The sequence below is a fragment of the Peromyscus californicus genome, unplaced genomic scaffold (genome assembly GCF_007827085.1).
Source record: "Peromyscus californicus insignis strain IS unplaced genomic scaffold, ASM782708v3 Scaffold_6__1_contigs__length_162567912, whole genome shotgun sequence".
Lineage (NCBI taxonomy): Eukaryota > Metazoa > Chordata > Mammalia > Rodentia > Cricetidae > Peromyscus > Peromyscus californicus.
This window is the reverse complement of record NW_026294584.1, coordinates 3,269,593-3,284,288: the sequence shown is the minus strand read 5'-3', so window position 1 is coordinate 3,284,288 and position 14,696 is coordinate 3,269,593. Positions and strand designations below refer to the sequence as shown.

The 14,696-nt window shown below is 42.6% G+C and overlaps 1 pseudogene; it reads left to right on the top strand.

Moving 5' to 3' along the window:
• Nucleotides 1–840: 840 nt before the first annotated feature.
• LOC128098657 (neuroepithelial cell-transforming gene 1 protein-like) lies at nt 841–4,577 on the top strand (annotated as a pseudogene).
• Nucleotides 4,578–14,696: the final 10,119 nt, after the last annotated feature.

Sequence of the window (14,696 nt, the reverse complement as noted above, 5' to 3'; positions counted from 1 at the left end):
GCCATTTAGCAGAAGTCTGGCAGTGGTAGCACACGCCCTTAATCCTGATCACATGACAGGCAGATCTCTGTGTGTTCAAGGATACATGCCTTTAATCTCAATACCAACCATAAAGACCTGGAGGTCTGTATAGACAGGCAGTGATGAGGAGGTCATGTGTTTGGGTTTACAACCAATGAGAAGGCAGAACAGAAAGTCAATAAAAAGACAAACACACAGGAAGTAGGTCTCTTTCTGAGGGGAAGGACGACAGCGAGGGGTAAGAAGGCGGTCTTGTTCTTAGCTCTTGGCTGCTGCTCTGACCTCTCGGGCTTTTAACTCTGCATTTGGCTCTGTGTTTCTTATTTAATAAAACCGTTCAGAATTATAGCTACACTGAAAACTTGGTCTTGGGGGGTCCTGAACCCATAATTTTCTTTTCAAGCTTAGTAAGTTACAATAGAATTCTAAGTTTTACAAAACAAAATTCTTTTGGAAGTGGTTGCAACAAGGAGTTTGAAAACCAGTCTTTTAGGAAATCTAGTTCGGGAATCAGTGTATAGAATAGACCAGAATAGGGAAGAACTGGGGGAAAACGGCTAGGACACCAGGCAGAAGACATTTGAAATTTTCCAGACCTGAAGAATTGGAACCGTATTAATTTCACATGCGTGGAAATGAAGAGAGACAGGCAGAGCCCAAAAGGTACTAGCAAATGAGGATTAGTGTTCTTGATTCTTCCTCTGAGGCTTTAAATGCTGTCAGAACTGAGTTCCCAGCAGACTTTGGCCTGACCTGGTTCTGAACATCTCCTTCCTTTCCCCACTGTTCACCTGACACTCTGATAAACGCTGACTTGTGATGGGTAAGGCAGGATACCTGGCCTCGGAGCGTGTTTACTCCAGCAGAGCACCAACAGCTGAGTATGACGCCAAGAGACAGATGTGTGGCCCCCAAACTGCACTCCTCTTCCATGCACACTTCAGCTTCTCTTTCCTAGATGCTGGAACAGACAACCTTTGCAAACAGAGATGGAGATGCGACACTCAAGCAGGAACGAGACAGAGGCGGCAGCAGGGACATGGAAACCTGGGTTGTTTGTTTATCTGTTTGTTTATCTGTTTGTTTATTTTAATGGTATGGTTGCAGAGCCTGAGGGTTTGTTGCATGCTGGTGTGAGGTCCAGGGATACTCATTTTGCTGGCATGGATCTAATATGGCAGCATTTGAACTAGTTATTTCCTTCGGCCCCAGTTTTTTTTTTCTGTTTTCTGACCACAGTTAACTTGGTACTCATAGCAATCATCTGTAGAATTTTGGAGCTCATTTTCCTAGCTTTTCCAATCATTTTGTAAGCATTGAATTATACAAATGCTCCCTGATTTATCCTTGGGTTCCATCCCAATAAACCAATATGAGGCTGAAAAAATCATTAAGACAAGAGTGCATTTAGTACACCTAACCTACTGAATGCCACAGTCACATAACCAGGGCTCTAAGTACCTTTGGTTATCCTTATGATCATATGGTTGATGTAGGGCTGTGCGTTTCTGCCTACCACAACACAGGAGGATCATGCTAGTCTGTATGATGCTTTTAGCCAGGGGCAGATCAAAATCCCCAAACTGAAGTAATATTCCATTGACTATTGATGCTTTTACATCATTGTAAAGTTGAAGAAAAGGCAATGTCCTTAAGCAATCGCAAGCTGAAATGTCTCTAAGTCAGGATATCTGTATTAAACCTCTGGGTTCACAGGAGCTAGAATGGCTTCTTTCACTGGCAACTACATTCTGGCTGGCAGGCACTCATTCCTCTGAGCTTCTCTCCAGTCTCCATATTGTCTCTTTGGTCTTTTTATAATCTGGTGGTGTTGGGAGCCAACCGACCTGTGCTAACTCTGGAAGGCCAAGTGGTTACTTGAGTGGTTACCTCTCTTTCAGACTAGCCCCTCGCAGGACTGTTTTGGTTGATTTTCCTTTTGGGGGAAAAGATCTTTCATGACCTTTCTGGCAAAGCTATTCATGAATGGATCTGAATGTGATTTCAGCATATTGAACCTTTATATGCTGTCTACACTACTGTCTGCTGAGTTTAACTCGTCAGTGTGGGGCTCCACTGCTCTTTCTTCAGGCTCTATTGTGCTTCAGCCTGGGTGACTTGCTCACCTGCTCCTCCATAGTGGGACTGTCTGAGTCATTTCCGTAGCACTGATCCTTTTTAGGTGGTTTGAAAAGTTCTCCAGAGATCTAATTTTAAAAATGCCGATTCCTCAACCAAACCTTGAATCAGTAGGCTGAGGCTCGGCTGGAAGTCTGCATTTTAAACAAACACCATGAGGCATTCTGACTCACAAGGACTTAACTAACCCTGATGTCAGAGCCTTGCCTATGTTAATGGGCAGGGCAGAGAAATTCCAGTTCCTTCCCTCTTCCCTGGACCATGGGGATGGGAAAAGGGAGAGAGGTGGGAGGTGGCCTGTGGGTTGAAAGCCTGGCTGGCTGGGATTATCATTGTAATTCTGGTTCACACAGGGAAATGAGAAGGGAAACCAGTTTGCGGAGGAAGGTAATGAGCTCACCTGAGGCCAGTTGGGTTTGACATCCAAGTGAAGATGACGTGTTGGCAGCTAGTAAAATGGACTTGATGAGTCAAGTCTGGAGGTTGGTTAGTGGATAGAGTCTCTGTTCAGGCTTCAGAGAGTCATTGCTGTATCTAATTATTCTTTAATGTGGTTCACTCATGGTTGTCTTGAAGATGAAATAAACCTACTGGTGTCATTCTCAACCTGGTATGGAATCAATACATTTTATATTTGTACTGGGTTGTCCAAGAGGAAAAATGAAGAGGTTCATACTGGTAAAACTCATCATTATGGGTTGCCTAAGAGATGCTGAGGGCTCCGCTTTTTCCCATAGACCTTACCGTCTGTTTCCCACGATCCTTCTTCCCCTTTCTCCAGCCCACAGAGAAGTGCATCAGGGTTGTATAAACTGAGGAAGAAGAAAATAATGTAGAATAAGGGTAAGGGAGAATAAAGGTGAAAAGTAGAACTACTTATTTTCGTTATTTATATCAGCTGCCCACAAATCAGGCTAGGTTAAAAATCAATGTGTCTTTATCCTCAGCAAACCTAATCTGTCCTGCAAGAAGGAGAGCGGTCAGGTGCTTTGGCCAAACCAAACGGTTATTTTTCCTTCCTGGTGAGCACAGATCCCCAGCTTCCGCCCAGAAGTCCTTCAGCAGGTCCACAGTCCCATTACTTACCAAGAGAAGCAGCAGTGTGCTATACGTGGTCAGAGATGCTAAACATCAGTGTGTAGGAGTCCTTGACCACCTGCGATATCAAAGGCCAGGAGGCAATGCATGAATTGTCCTGAGGCAAACAGGGCTTAATCAAGGATCTCAAGCTTGCTAGAAAGGCCTACCATGACCCCATGTTAAAGCTGTCTACATCTCGGAAGAGGAACCCACACATGCGTTTGCTGATTTGAGTGCTTACATACTCGGCATGGCATGCAGATTTGTTGACAAGAATAGAAGCAACCCAGCCTGACCGGACAGTGGGACTGATCGGTCATATTCTCGTGAACTGGTTACCTGGCAGCAGTCTACAAAGGCTGCAGGTGGGTGGCCAAGGCTCTTCCGGATCAGAAGAAACAGGAGCCAAGAATCGAAGACTTTCTCCAGTGCTGTCTGGAGTCTCCTTCACTCCAAAACTAGATCTTTGGAGTTTCCTAGATTATCCCTCAAAGTCACCTAGTCAAATACCCTTTTCTGTTAAAAGGAATCCTTAAACATACTCCAAGAGACCACCTTGATGTTCAGTTTCTGGAGGAGGCAGTGTTGATAATGCAAGGAGTTTTGATATGAACTTGAAGAAAGTGAATCTGAGTGTCAGTATTACATCGACAAGCTGGAGTACCTGGATGAGAAGGGTCCTGGTCCTGAGAGAGGACCCAGGATCATAGCGAGCCCAGGACTGCAGTGCCACAGAGAGCAGACTAAAAGTGCCTGTAAAGTACACATTTTCCTGTTTCAAGACATCTTGGTTTTGACCCGACCTGTTAGACGAAATGCGCCTCTCTCCTACTGGGTTTGCCTGCCGACCATCCCAGTGCAGGAGATGGTGCTGGAAGACCTGCAGGATGGGGACGTGCAATTAGGCAGTTCCTTCTTAGGGGTTGTTGGCAACTCAGACAAAGCTAAAAATACCTTTAGAGTCCACTTCCAAGACCCCTCTCCAGGCCAGTTCCACACACTGCGAGCCAATGATGTGTTCCATAAGCAGCAATGGCTCTGGTATCCATATCGCCATTGCCCCTTTCCAGCCAGCTCCCAGCGCCCCAGAGCTCCAGGGCTGCGGGAGCTCCAGAAGAGGATGGAAGAGATCATCTCCTCTTCTGGAATCTCAGAGCCCAGCGAAGGCTGGCCACGCTTCTCAGTGTTATGCAGGTAAATGATGAACGCGCACTGGAATGTGGCTTCAGTGTATGGACAGGCACCAGAAGCGTGCAGGCAGTATAGGCACAGCCTGGCTTCCCTAGAGCAAGGACAGAACCCCATCAGGTGGCAATGGGAAAGAGCCTCTGGTATAATTGTGTGTATTAACTGGTGCGAGGACTGTTTACTTATAAATTGGGACTTTTTTTTCTTATAATGGGAGTATCAGCTATAATATGTTCATGTGGGTTTCTCTCTCTGGCCCCTCTTCCGTTGTTGTAAATGGCAGCTAATGATATTCTGTTAAATTATAGACTGTAAAAAGGTATTTTAATAGATTACTTGAAACATGTCAACCATGTATTTTTTTAACTTTATTTTTATTTATTCTTTGTGTCTTTCACATCGTGCATCTCAATTCCATGCATTTCTCGTCCCTGAGTATCTGTTCTTGCAGCCCCCCTCCAAGATAAAACTCAAGAGAAAAAAAAAAAGAAAAGAAGAAAAGGAAAGAAAACCTCCTCATGGAAGCTGTCCTGTGACACAATGAGTCACACAGCAAATCCTTTTGTCTATATCTTTACTTGCAAGTGTTCATTGCAAAGAGTCATTGGTCTGGTTCGAGGCCTCTGGTTTCTGCAACACTATCGAAGCTGGGCCCTCACTGGGCCTCTTCTTGGATATCCTGTTGTCGTCCTGTGTGGTGGAGATCCTGGAGCTTTGGGTCTGCAGGACCAGTCCCTTCACATGCTCCAGCATGGGGTGAATATTGGGGTGGACCAACTCATAACCCTGTCAACCAGGTGTTTTTAATCATTGAACTATGAATGAAGTGGGTACACTCCTCACTCCTGATTCGCCATGACTTTTCAGCATCTACCAAACATGGTATTTACAGTATTTGCCAAGCTTAAGGTTTTGCAAACACTAAAATTCTACCAATGTTTGTTATTAAACCTTAAGTGATGAATGAAACCTTAAGAAAAATGCTGTTTTTACAGTGTGTCATGCTAGGGCAGTAGAGACCCATGAAATGACTTAGTATATTCTAGACTACTGAAAGAAACCACGTCCAGGATTTTGGTGAAAGTTTTTGTGTTGTCTGAAAAGAAGGAAGAAGGCAGGAGACTGGACAGTGACGAGAAGGGAGGGAAAGAGGAGTGGTCTAAAGAGTGTCTGGCTGTACCACAGGGTCGGAGACAGGAAAATCCTGACCTGAGGGTGTTAGGAAGTTCTAGAATCAGGCCAGGGTATGGACTGTATTTGCTTTGTTTTCTCATACCTGCAAATAACGAATGTGAAAAGAAACAGTGAAATGTGTTGGAAATTTGACCATTTTAGGTTAATTCTGGTTGGATTTCTTAATAAGATAGAAAAAAACTGTCGATTCTTCACTGCAAAATCTTTCTCTAGAGATGGGGTCACGCCCTTTAAAGGGGAGGAGGACCGAACCTGTCCTTAGTTAGCCCAGGTTTACTCTGGTGACCAGTCCAAGTCATTGTCAACTGTGTGTGAAATGAGCTGCTGTAGAAAGGAAAATGGGAAAAGGATGTAAACTGATCTGTCAAATGACTCTTTTGTATAAATGAATTATACAATTTAAAATTAAAAAGCCCACATATAAGAAAATGTGCCTGAAGTTGTCTCTCAGGTTTTTGTGTAAACATTCTAGGTGATCTTCCAGCCTTATTGTAAAATCTGTTTTTCTTCTCTCTAAAAATCAGAAGGCTTTAGGTTCTTTTCTCCAGTGAAATCTTATGCATAAATAGGAAATAGGATTTTGTTAATGTAGGCTGTTGCCTGAGTTTCTTGAAATAAATGAGGTTCTTTTGGTAGAGTAAATGTGTAAACTAACAGGCTGTAGTGTATCTCAGTGGCACAGTGCTGGCCTAAGGCCCTGAGTTCAGCTGTCAGCTTTGCGGTGGTGGAGTGAGCTTGGGAAGGGAGAGAAGGCAGACGAGGAAGGCAAAGGAGAAGGAATTTAAAGTTGGATAAATAGATGAAATTAGAAAGCACATTTATTTCCAAATTTGTAATGATTGTATGAAATTGATAGCATCTGACACATTCGGAAAAGTAGTTGCAAATGGAGTAATTTTTAAAATAAAATCCCACATCTTTGTAATCTTGGAATACTGAATATAATAAGCAGATACAACATGCATAAAGTCTCACAACATGAGCTGCACAGGATGACACCAACACATATACCAAAGTGGACAAGGGAAAGACCATGAGGCCTCAACTCTCTACGAAGAACTACAGGCAACTAAGAAATACTGAGAGTGGGAAAAATGGTCCTCCCCAGGGAAGAGCACACTAATTGGTTACCTAATAGCAAATGGTCAGCCCTGAAAACACACATATAAGTAACATTGTTCAGGCTGAGTAGTTATATTTATGAATATATATGTTTACACATATATACATGTAGCAACAATTAATGAAAAAAGAGGCCATGAATTTGAAAGAGAGCAAGGAAAGCCATATGGGAGAGTTTTGAGAGAGAAAAGGGAAGGGAAAATGATGTAAATAATCTCAAAATATAAAACCCACAAAAATAAATAAAATATATAAATCTTAATTCTGAGACCTATGCAAAAAATATTTAATCAGTCAGGGATACCCATAGACCCATCAATTGATATCCACTGAACCCTTTCAGAGATATCCATAGATCCATCAGTCATGATATCCACTGAACCTTAGTGTGTTCTATATACTATGATAACGTTAGAGAACGAAACAGACGCTTAAAATGAGAGCAAATAGAGACTATTAAAAATTAGCAAACAATAATAAGCACAGACAGGTGGAAACTAAGACAATGGTAAGTAATTATGAATTCATAAATTTTAACTTGGAGAATTTTTGAGCCTGTTGTCAGTTTATAACAGGAGATCTACTCATATGAGTGGTAAAGAAATATACTTCCTAATGATATTTCTACTGAGACATAAAGGTGAGTACACACTGGGAAGAAGGAAGGCTGGAGGTGGCCCCAAAGGTGGGAAGGAGCATGATGCATTTAGGAAGCCAAGTCAGAGTGACTTTCTCTTCATAGCACAGAGGGGCTGGAGAGCTGCACAGAGATCCAATAGTACAGGGCATTTCCACTAATGCATGAAGGTGACTGGCGAAGTATTATTGATGTGCCTTTAACCCCACAGGTACATTAACCTTCAACCTTCCACTACTTGGGCTGCAAGCTGAAAACTATTTCCCCAAGAGACAGACAGTGTGCCACCAAGGAAGCCCAGAAGAGAAACTTCAAACACAGGGCTTTGAAGTGTAAACAGAGCAGGAAACAGCTAGAGAAACTTGGAAAGTATGCTTGCAGTACACTTGGAGTGCAGAAGATTTGGGCCTGAGAGAGACCCATGGCTGTGGAAAGCAGCTATGTATTTTCCAGCCTGGCCAAAAATTGACACAAGAGCAGGCTGGCCAGGAGGGTGCTGGAGGTATAAATGCTGAGGGCAGCAAGCAGGTGGAGGAGAAGCCAGGGCCAGTATCCTGGAGTGGGGCTGGGGTCACCACCTGATTTTATATATATGTCATCTTGACACATCTGTGTTAAGTGTTTGTGTACTACTGAAAAACAATGGAAAGTCACCTAAAGATTTTAAACAGAAAACTGACTCACTAATATGTGGTGGTACTGTGTTCCCCAAAATATTGTGTATCCTAATAAACTTATCTGGGGTCAGAGAACAGAACAGCCACAATATTAAACATGAGGTTAGGCAGTGGTAGCACATGCCTTTAATCCTAGCATTCCAGAGGCAGAAATCCCTCTGGATCTCTGTGAGTTCAAGGCCGCACTGGAAACAGCCAGGCATGGTGACTCACGCCTTTAATCCCAGAAATCGAGCCTTTAATCCCAGGGAGTGGTGGTAGAAAGCAGAAAGGTATATAAGGTGTTGAGGACCAGAAACCAGAAGCATTAGGCTGGTTAAGCATTTGGCTGGTTAAGCATTCAGGCTTCTAGCAGCAGTTCAGCTGAGAGCCATTGGGATGAGGACACAGAAGCTTCCAGTCTGAGGAAACAAGACCAGCCGAGGAGTTGGCCAGGTGAGGTTAGCTGTGGCTTGTTCTGGTACTCTGACCTTCCAGCATTTACCCCAATAACTGTCCTTGGATTTGATCTTATTAATAAGAACTGTTAAGATTCATGCTACATCTGGCGCCCAACGTTTGTGTTACGAATTCACGAAACAGCCTCTTGCCTTTGGATTTGTGGGCTCCAGCTCAGGCCCGAGCTACACTCGGCCGGTTGTGGTGGCACGCCGGTAGGATTTACTGAAGGAGGCAGAGGCAGGAGGATCCCAAGTTTGAGGCCAGCCTAGGAGGCTTGGGAGAAGCTTCAGCCCAGACTGAGCCACAAACAGCAGTGGGACCATGGAGGCAGTGGCTACTGCTCCACGTTGCCAGCTCCTTCTCATTGTGTTGGTGACTGCGGTGATGCTGCTACCTGGGATGAAGGGTTTACTGCTGCTGGTTCAGAGAAGAATTGCCAGGACCATCGTGTTACAAGAAAGCATCGGCAAAGGTCAGTTTGGAAAAGTTTGGCAAGACAAATGGTGGGGAGAAATTGCTGTGAAGATTTTCTGTTCTAGGGAAGAATGTTCATGGTTCCGAGAGACAGACATTTATCAGACTGTGATTACTCCAAACCACAGAGGAGGCAAAAAAAAAAAAAAAAAAAAAAAAAAAAAGTCTTGCAGGGAACCATGACCACGACTAACAGTGACTTTGAAATCTTCAAAAAGACGACAGGACTCAACAATGATGATTCCACATGGACTATGGTAAAGCCATTAGGCTGATTAACACCACGGAAAGATCTGCTTTGGACTACAAACTGGTCAGGACAATATCGAGATGACTAGCTGAGATGATCCAGCTTGATGGACTACTCGAACAAGGACTTATGACAAGCCCTGAACTTTCCTTTTATGCAGAGACTGGACAAATGATACAGGACTTGACAATTAACCTAAATTTTTTCTTTTCAAGATTCCCTAAAGATATCTTCATCCCTAGAAAGCAAAAAGAAAAAGAGAATAAAATATGAGATAGATCATCGAATCTACTCTGAGAAAAAAGATAAAGAAATAATAGGATAAATAGGTAGATCACTGAATCTACACTGAAGAAAAAGGGGAAGATATAAAATGACAAAAGATAGACTACTGAATGTATTATGGAAAGAAAAAAGAGAGAATATGGATATGATAAGATAAAAAGGGAGACTATGGAATCTACTTTTAAAAAGGAACTATTTGTTTTAAATAAGTAATGAAAATTTTTTATCTGAATCTGTCAAATGTTAATGGACTAGACATCATTAATGTACTCTTGACTGTATATACTGTATATACTTATTAGATAGTTTTTCTTGTATTAGTTACAAGCTTTTTTTAATTTTAGACAAAAAGAGAGGAAATGTGGTGGTATTGTGTTCCCCAAAATATTGTGTATCCTAATAAACTTATCTGGGGTCAGAGAACAGAAAAGCCACAATATTAAACATTGAGGTTAGGTAGTGGTAGCACATGCCTTTAATCCTAGCATTCCAGAGGCAGAAATCCCTCTGGATCTCTGTGAGTTCAAGGCCGCACTGGAAACAGCCAGGCATGGTGACTCACGCCTTTAATCCCAGAAAGCAGCCTTTAATCCCAGGGAGTGGTGGTAGAAAACAGAAAGGTTTTTAAGGCGTTGAGGACCAGAAACTAGAAGCATTAGGCTGGTTAAGCATTTGGCTGGTTAAGCATTCAGGCTTCTAGCAGCAGTTCAGCTGAGAGCCATTGGGATGAGGACACAGAAGCTTCCAGTCTGAGGAAACAAGACCAGCCGAGGAGTTGGCCAGGTGAGGTTAGCTGTGGCTTGTTCTGGTACTCTGACCTTCCAGCATTTACCCCAATAACTGGCCTCGGGTTTGATCTTATTAATAAGAACTGTTAAGATTCATGCTACACTAATATCCTTCTGCTTGGATGTAAATAATGGTTTTAAGGAGATGGGACTGGTTTTTGGAAACTAATTGTAGTAGGTTAGCCATGGTGGTACAAGCCTATAATACCATAATCCCAGTATTTAGGAAGCAGAGGGAGGAGAATCAAAAACTTGTGACTTTGGGTCGACCTGGGCTGCATAGGGTGATTTCATCTCAAAGTGGAGAGAGAGAGATGGAGGGAGGAAAGGAGAGAACATGAAAATAAAAAGAGGAAAGAAGAAAAGGACTGCAATAACAAGGGTCTGTATCAGCTGGCAGCAGTGGCGATGAGTGGGGACAGTTAACAGGTGTCTGCCTTGGTCTCCATGGGCTGCCATAGCAAAGTGCCGTAGACAGTGGCTTCAACAGCATCAATTTAGTTTTCATTTTTATGTAGCCTGGAAGTACTAGACCAAAGTGTGGCAGGGAGCTCAATTCTTGGCTTTCAGAGAGCCATCATCTTGCTGTATCAAAGAGAGAGAGAGAGAAAGAGAGAGAGAGAGAGAGAGAGAGAGAGAGAGAGAGAGAGAGAGAGAGAGAGAGTCAGAGACACACTCACACACACAGAAAGACAGACACACATACAGAGAGAGAGAGTGTCTCACACACACACACACACACACACACACACACAGAGAGAGAGAGAGAGAGAGAGAGAGTCGGAGACACACTCACACACACAGAGACACAGAGAGAGAGAGAGAGTCAGAGACACACTCACACACACAGAAAGACAGACACACATACAGAGAGAGAGAGTGTCACACACACACACACACACACACAGAGTCACACACACACACACACACACACAGAGAGAGAGAGAGAGAGAGAGAGAGAGAGAGAGAGAGAGAGAGAGAGAGAGTCGGAGACACACTCACACACACACACAGAGACACAGAGAGAGAGAGTCAGAGACACACTCACACACACAGACAGACACACATACAGAGAGAGAGAGAGTGTGTGTCACACACACACAGAGTCACAGAGAGAGAGAGAGAGAGAGAGAGAGAGAGAGAGAGAGAGAGAGAGAGAGAGAGAGAGAGGAATTGGGATCACGGGAGGTAAAGAAGATTTTTGCTGATGCTGTTTTTGTTTTGAGACAGGATCATAGGTAGTCCAGGCTGGCCTCCAATTCACTATGTACCCAAGAATGACCCACACTCCTGATCTTCTATCTCTACTTCCAAAGTGGTACCATACCTAGTTTAAGAAGATTTTTTTTTAAGGGGGAAAAGTTCTCTAACATTGAATACATTTATTTTTAAGTATCTGTAAGTTATCAAAACAGAAATACTGAGTGAGTGGTTTGTTATATGAGCTTGGAATTCAGAAAAATTCACCTAGGGTTCAGATATTGGTTTAGGACTCATTGGCCTAGAGACAGTGTCTTAGCAGTCCCTAAATGATGCTAAAACAAAACAGCACAGACTGTTCAGTTTAGAATAAAAGGAAATGCATCCTCACTGTGCTGGAGGCTGCAAGCACAAGACCAGGGCATCATCAGGTCAGTGTCTGCTGAAAGCCCAGTTTCCAGTCTTCTCACTGCAGCTCCGCATGGGATAAGGCAGAGGAGTGCTCAGAGTCCTTTCAGAAAGACAGTACCATGAGTGCTCAGCCTCTACGACCTAGTCATCTAAAGACCCATCTCAAGTGCCACCTAGACTTTGGGACACAGAAACATTCATCTATAGTAGGTGATCAGCAAGCTACAGGTGTGAGTGGAGCATCTTTAGGGCAGTGGTTCTCCAGCTGAAACTGCAGGATTGCTTGAATGGCTTCTAAAAACAAATGGGCTTCACCCTCAGAATTCCAGATCCTACTATGCTTTCAGAGGCAGTCGTGAATATCTTAAGACTTTTGAAATATACTAGTAAATTACTTTGCAGAGAGTGCAAAGGAATTACATTTTTACCAGCTGGGTAAGAGAACACCCATCTTAATCTACACCTTTGTACACTGAATATTATAATTGGTTTTAAAAATTAGAAGCCAGGTGGTGATCTCATTTAAAATTACCATCTTTATGTCTTTTGAGTTTTTGGTTAAAAACATTTAATTTTTTATATATCTACATTTTAACACACTTATTTTGGGAGCCCTTTGATATACCATTGCATTTCATGATAGACAAATTTGGGAAGCAATTCATACAGATATAACTCTCCTAATGTGTGTGAATGTCTGTGATTGTGGTGGTGATCCTCCCCTCACTGATACTATTTCAAGTTACAGAACACATACATGGGGAAGTGAAACCAAGATTCTGTCCTAGTTGACTCCAGACTGTCCTGTGGCCTTTTACGGGAGCAGGGCCCCAGAAGTAATTCTTCTAAATGTAGAACATACTTGACCAGTATTGGCCAACTGGGCATGACCTAATGTTCTGCTGCAGTGGTTCCCAGTGCTTAGTCAGCCAGCAGTGAGGCTGTGGCTGACAAAACCAGAGCCTGCCAGGAGCTCAGCTGTCTTGTCTCCATGGCTTTTTCAGTCAGAACTGAGCTGCTTTGCTGACAGTGTCTTTCAGTCTTAGAGGAAACTCTGCTTCAACATATGCTCCCGACACTCTGACCTGTCCTTAACCTGAAGCCCCCTTTGCTAATCTACTATCTCATCGGCTGTGGGCCTCTTTCATCATCTCCCTTTGACAGCTGACAGTTTCAAGGCCACAGAGCTCAGATGATTGATGTCTGGTTTGGTGGATGGTTTACATTTCTGAAACACTGAATCTAGACTGAGTTAATCATAGCTAGAGACATTTCCTAGCTCTCTGAAGTAAAAACTAGCCACAAGATTTTCCCAGTGAAATGCATATAAAGATAATATGCTGCCATAGGAAAACCCAATCTTTCCATAGCCAAAGGAAAGCAGAGTTCACAATATATTTTCTATTCAGATGTAGATTTTGGGTCCTCTTGCAGCTTTTGGAGAAAGAGAAGAGCATGAGGAGTGGACTTGAACTCTGAGCTCAGGCAGACATGAAAGTCTGGAGCCACTGTCTTCTCTTCTCAGAGTGGGTCCCTTCATTCTGAAGTGGGCAATGTGTGCGTTACTGAGTCTTTGTGAGAACGAGGAAATGTGGTATACATAATGCAGGGGCTCCCATGTCAGTTTCCTTCCTCTTCTGACCAGCAAGAGCCATGTTATGAAAGAGATTTCATTAAAGGACTAGGAATCATAAGGTAGGCTCCTCATTAATAAATAGCCTACAAGGATTTAGCCACAAGGGCTTCAGTAATTGTTTTTGGCTTTGGAGTTTCTTTGGCATAGTCTCATTTAGTTTTTATGAAAATGAGTAGCCCTGAGCAACCAAATGTTCTTCAGTGGTAAGCTCTCTCAAGACAAATTTGCAAAAAGCCATTTAGTGCTCCAGAATCAAGTAATTATATTTGAATGTTACACATGAAGACAGAGTGTTCCCATTAGTCCAGCTGTCTCTTGTATGTCGTTATTAGCATGGTGACCTCGTTTTTTCCTATATTCTATGATGAAAGGAGGTGATGAGGTTGGAAGATGGGGGATAACCCTACCTGAGGCTCCCTTGAAAGCCTCTGGTAGTTTTCAACTAGCTTTCCACCCTCCATCTCCTGAAGATTTTTTCACAATGACTGTAACACCATAAGCAGAACTTCCAAAAATTACAAATTGAATAGACACTGGCTGGAATTTAGATGCCATTGATGCAGAATGAGATTCAACAACTCCACTTCTTCATCATCCATATACAGTTGCTAAAATAAGATCCTTAATATCTTTGGAGGAGACAGGTCAGCTTAGGTTCATTGCTGTTGACTCCAAAGAAAAACATTACTATAATTTATTTTTAATTTAATTTTTGGTTAGTTTAGATTATGTCCCCACCCAATTTCCAAATCTTTACAGTTCAAATTTGACATATATAATTGCTTGCATATATTTTCCTTTACAAACACTGAACAGAAGTAATATTAATCGGAGTTTATAAAATACAGAGTAAGTTAGAGGCTGGTTATTAAGTTTATAAAGGAGAATTCCTTCTCTAGTGAAACTTCTCTGATTTGGTGGACTGATGATAAGTCATGGAAGCCACAGACTGGGAGCTTGGGAAGAGCTCTAACCTAGATTTCAAGGCCATTACCAACCAGTTTTGTCACCCTAGTAAATCTGATAATTCTGTAGTCTTTGGTTTCTTAATAATGGGTAGTTAAGCAAAATAATCCCAAGGTTTCTTCTCTAAATTTGATTTATAGAGACTCATCTATTGTGTAAACCTTGACCTAAATTTCTATCTTGGAAA